Genomic DNA, 6,000 nt, shown 5'->3' with positions numbered 1-6,000 from the left:
GTTAATGGTAAGACCCTACTGTTGAAGACACCATATATTGTTGGTATGTAATAATATGGCTGGAACCTGGAAGAAAGTCAGACCCCAAACAGTTAGTGTGTCTAGTGCCAGAAGGTGAGCAATATCTGCCCAAACAACACATGGTCTAACTTACATAGCAGCAAACAACCTGATGTGATGCTCATACAAGTGCAATAGTGGCACACAGCCATGGTGGAAACCAACTGCTCTCAATTTGGCTCACTGATCTGCTCAGTGGACCAGAACCCATAGCTGGAGCTGAGAAACAAGTCAGGACAATATCCAAAAACGAACCCATTCACCACTAAACTATCTCTGAAAAACAGTGGTTGTCACATTTACTTGGTATTAACTTTACTCTCCATTGGAGGATCTGCTTCTGTTTTTCAGATAGATACAGATCCTAAGGAGAGAACCACCCCATTACACCTCAAAAAGGCCCCAGATGAAACTAAGAATAATTGGGGAAGCATGCAAGTAGCTGTTTTCTTGGCGAACTGGGAACCAGCACAATGGTGAAGGAGATAGACACAGAGAACAACCAACCCTTACCAAACCAGATATCCAGAGACACAAAGGCACCCAAGATCTCAACACGGAAACAGACCAAATATGAACCCAACATGGCTCAGGAAAATTTTCGGAAGAGGGGGTGGAAAGAATGTCAGAGCCACACGTTGGGTCATGACACACAGAGACATTTCCTCCTACCCGAAACTAATGGCTAACCCCACAATACATGACCCATATACCCCAACAAGGAGGGTCCCTGTGGAGACGGGAGGACAGGGAGGAGGCTAACAATGGTACCCACTTGAATGTATTCACTGGCTACAAAAATAATTTAAAAAATATGCAAGAAGAATGTAAGCTGAAGAAACATTATTAGAGGAATGCATGGGATGCAAGTGGGTGACAGAGTTGAGAAGAAGCCAGTGATCCTTCTGCCACATTCACCTACACAGCTATGTGTGCAGTTTACTTCTGTTCTTTCCCCGGAACAGAAAAGACAATACACAAACTAAGCAACAGCAGCACAGGCATGATGATGCCAGAAATAACCTTGTTTACCAAATATTCCTCAGAGAAACAGATGATTAAAATGAAGTCAATTTTCAATATGTGCATCTGAATAGGTAATGAGTACAGTTATTTTGGTAGTAGATGAAATGAGATGCTATTTTAAGCCTTGAATAACATTATATAACACAGAACAGAGAAAGAACAAAAGGAAATCCAGTAGTTAATGCTCATACAATTTTGCATTTACTAACAAAGTGCCCAAGTTTTTTGCCAGAGAAAGACCCTTAGTTATGGTTTGCTGGAACAAGTTTTTGAGATTCTAAGAAATTTAGGAGTCATAGTTTGATGTGTAGGAGTAGAAAAACAGATTAGTAAATGTCTTCAGAGACTGAACTGGGATGTGGCAATGGCTAAGAAAATAGAATACTGTGGAAGGTAATAATAATAATAAAAAAACCTAGCACTGGCTTGAGTCCCTCCACAAGTTGATTAGAGACCGCTGACTCATGCTGCGGGGTCACACAGCTCTCCCAGTTTGCCCTCCTGTCACGGGGACAAGTTAGCAGACATGCACAGACTCCTCCCATCCATTCTCATAGCTTTCTATGTCATTAGGCAGGGAAACTGCACTTCAGCTTTATAATATCTTACTGAAAATTGAGAATGGTGGATTTATTATAGTCCTTTGATCTTCTGTACTATGAGCAATGCTAAAAGAAGCTCAAAAGACAGTATCTGCATGTCTAGCCAGTATCAGAACTATTGCCACTAAAATGCCTGCTCTTCTCTCTGTTGGCAGGCAGACTAATTTCCCCAAATGAGTGTCTTTTGTTTCAATAGTTCAAACTCAGTTTGTTTGTATTTCTTTCATCACTGGCATGCCCAAGCTCTCCCTCTCTCTCCTTGCAAATAAATAAATAAATATTATTTTTTTAAATGCCAGGGTACTGGGAGTCAACATGCTAACAGAAAACACAAGAAGTAGAATTGAACTTAAAACTCTTAAAATTTTTGTACTTGGGGGAGCATTTGGGTGAGATGCTCCTTTACTGGTCATTGTTAGTCATTCACAAAGAAACATCTCGGCATTGTTTTTAAGGGAAAAATCCAAGCTGACCATGGGCCACATTCAGCCCAAGAGAGCTATGAAAGTTGCTCAAAAAATCTGTAGATAACAACTTCATATCACAGTGCCAAAATCAGACACCCCTGGTGCTTAAACAAAATGCAGATGCTTTGGATACTGAACTACAGTGAAATGAAAACCATTCATGTGACCACTTGCAGTAAGAAAGAGAGAGAAACCATGGAATAAAAGGAGGAGTTTTCCCTAACAAATGAAGAGCTATCTATCTGAGACCACAGCAGGTGGGCACAAAAGAGAAATGAGCAGTGTATGAGAAGACACAAAGATGTCTGGTATGACAGCTTATGACCTTGATTTTCCAAAATTTCTTTATGTTACCATCAATCCATCATCACAATGAGAGAGACTTATACAGTGTGTAGATTGTGTGAATGAGCCCTTGAACATTAAGGCTGCTGTTCCACATCCAAAGTTACCACATGAGGACCTGAGGCACAGCTGGGCAAAGAGAGAGACAGTAAAAGGACAGATAGAAGCTTTGGAGGGTGGAAAGACCATAGCGAACAAGAGCCAAGGGGATCCGCCGAGTCCATGACCATGACTAAGCAGTGATCTGAAATCTCAGGGTCAGGTGACTACACTAGTGAACTCCCCCAAAGTGCACTCATTCCTCTGATGTCATGAAAGGCGGGGCCTTCTTCTATACTTTTATCCTCCTTTCCCCAGACTGTTTGCCACATGTATATAATTAACTTCTAGGAAATGCAGATTACTCATCACCACAGATTCCATACCCACATTCTGAGTCATCAAGTTAGCTAACAGTGTCTTGTTTGCAGCCTCCGGTTTGTCCTTGGCAATAGTAAACTCAGCTGAAAGAAAGAACTTAAACCTGGGAAGCCTGCATGCTAAATATCCTAGGCCTCTTTGCTACATGAATGTGCTTCAGTCTCCTGTAGACACACTGAAAGATGGGTGGCCATATGTATGACTGAATGTGAGATGGTATGAAGTGGAATTCAGAATGTATTAATATGTTTGCATGATTTAATATAAGCATAACTTAAGCAATAGTCCCATAAATACAGATTACAAGTTTACACATGCTGAGCAAGAGGTACTGTTTTTTTTTTCCCCCACCACAACAGTTGGGTTACATAAAATGAACAGCATTTACACTATTTTCTTTTGCTTTTCCTTTAAAATCATGGCAAGACAGTTTAGAACATATGCAGTTCAATAACTCTAGGAAGCTTTCCTACTATCTCACCTGGATCACAAAAGCTTAATTTTAAAAGGTGGGAAACAAACCCTGGGTGAACGAGGTAGCTACTCCTATGGTCGTAGCTTAGTAAGTTCATCCTAGACTGCTGTCCTCCACGGCAGTGCCTACTTCGGCAGCAGATTCAAATCTTCACTGTCACTTTGCTCTTAAGAAAGTGCCTTGCTCTTTCACCACTTGTGAGCACCTTTCTTCGGGTCTTTGAGTAAGATGCCCCACAGTTTTCACTGTCATTGGAGGCCTTTATTCCAGCACAGAAAGATGAGGGAGACCCATGTCTTAGGTACCACTGTGCGATGCTTTGCATGGATGAAGCCCCGTTTTCCGACTGCTTAGCACAGTGAGGGCCAAGCAGGAGCCGTGAAAACAGAGGCAGCGGAGACAGGAGAGTGGCAGCTGTGGCACTGGTGATGTGGTGACAGTGACTTCTGGGCGGTCAACAGCCAAACTGTAAAAGTGGCCAAGCAGGCAGTCGATTGACAGCTGAGGGGGCAGCTGAATGTCTTGACAGAGTGGCCAGGGCAAGAAGAAGGGTATGACAGAAGGAGAGTGGAACATGAGCTAAGGATAAAGATACACAGCAGGCTAGACAAAGCCACAGAAAAAAAAAAAACCAGGGGCTGGGAGATGTCTCAGTGGGCAAAGGTTTGGTGCTTGAGTTCAACCCACAGGAACCCCTTTAAACCTTCCTCAAAACCCACACAAAGCCAGACCCGAAGTGGCCCATGCATCAGTAATCCCAGTGTGTCTATGGAAATGGGAGGAGCCACGAGGAGAATCCAAAAACTCACATGTAACAGGTGAAGGAGAAATCCTGTCTGGAACAGGTGGAAGAACAGGAGAAACACCCTGACCTACACATGCACACACACACACACACACACACACACACACACACACACACACTATGACCAGTATTTACTCTCACACGCACATATCACTATATACATCATACAAAAACACACATGCATACACAAATAATAAAAACAGAAAAAAAAATAAAATTAAAAAAAATACTGCAGGCCTTGGTCACTGGAAGAGTTCCAAAGAGCTGTCAATTCTTCACAGATAAGGGCCTTAGCTGCTCCAGACCTAGGAATGGTAAATCCCAATGCCTAAGCCTGTGAGAAAGCTTTGATGCCAGGCTAAGTCATCCAGGTTCTTTAAAGTCTTTAAAGTAGTAACACTTGCAGTGCTTAACTGTCCTTGTGCCCTAGTCTTCCACAAGAGTGGTTAACTTTGTGTCAACTTATCTGTTTAGGAATCCACGGACATTCCTCATAAGTGGGTCTCTGAGATTACTTCCAGGAAGGGTTTACTAAGGAATCCTTAGGGTGAGCCCTACCCCCAGAGTGAGCAGGCCCCTCTCAGAGGGAGGAGGCCTTTATCTAAGGAAGCTCTGGGAAGGGAAGGATCCCCTCATCCAACCTGGCTACCAGTGCTGCTTAGTGCTTGTTGCTCGCTGCCTTCCAATGTGGACGGAAGACCAGTGTGGAATGAACAGCAGCATCTCTCCAGGAAGCCTCCAGGTCTTCAGTGCTGGACTGGTACTGCTGAGGCATCCAGCCTCCTGGTGAACTGAGCAGCTACCGGTTCCTTGACTCTCAGGGCTGCAACCTGCTTCTTGGACTGCCATAAACATATCCAACTGTGGTGGTTTGAATACATGGACCCCAATATAGTCAATTGTTTATTTGTTTGTAGTTTGCATCTTTAGCCACATGGCTGGAGGTAATGTCACTGGGTGGCTCTTAAGGTGTGGTGGTGGGTTTCAGATTTCAATCTAAAGATATGCAAAGTGTACCTAGCTGGAGTTCCTGAAGTGTGCTGTGCTGTGTGGCTTTTTGGCTTTAGGCTTGTACTTCTCTCTCTCTCCTTGGGCCTGTGAAAGCAGGCCAGCTTCTTCTGCCATTATGGAACTTCCCCTGGATCTGTAAGCTTTAATAAATCCCTTCCTCCATAACTGCGCCTGGTCTGGAAGTTTATCTCAGTGAACCTGAATCTGTGCGCTACACCAATGAATTCCCTTTTAATACAATTCATTCTATCAGTTCTGTTCCTCTGAAGAGCCCTAACACAGGCCATAACTAGTAAACCTGTAAGAGTACTTATACCTGAGACATTAAGGAGAACTGTAAAGCTTAGGGCACCACTTGCTGCTGCTCCCTCCTGCCTGCCACCACACATCATTTCTGTCAAATGCAGAGGGATTCAGAACCTGGCAAAGACCAGCCCTTGAAAGGCTCCATGCTCGTGCATGATTTTTATTCATGGAGAGAAGAAAGGACCCCACCATCTGAATGGTAAGACAACCCATGGCATCATCCAGCTTGCTGATCAGCTGGGAGGCTACCATGCCGCCATCTACAATCTGGTGTCATTTATTTGAGGTCTCAGGATTACAACAATCCAGAAATTATCCACTGGCCTTCACAGAAAAAAAAACAAAAAGAAACAAAATTTCAGGGATCCTCTTCTAATAGAAGTTCAGTGTGTTTCTACAGTTCTCAAGACCTGAATGATGTCATTATAGACCACTGTCTGCTGCAGTCAAAGGAATTGTTAATTCAATCATTAAAGGAGAGCA

The sequence above is a fragment of the Jaculus jaculus genome, chromosome 1, assembly GCF_020740685.1.
Source record: "Jaculus jaculus isolate mJacJac1 chromosome 1, mJacJac1.mat.Y.cur, whole genome shotgun sequence".
NCBI classification, from domain to species: domain Eukaryota; kingdom Metazoa; phylum Chordata; class Mammalia; order Rodentia; family Dipodidae; genus Jaculus; species Jaculus jaculus.
Note: the sequence above shows the minus strand (reverse complement) of the source record.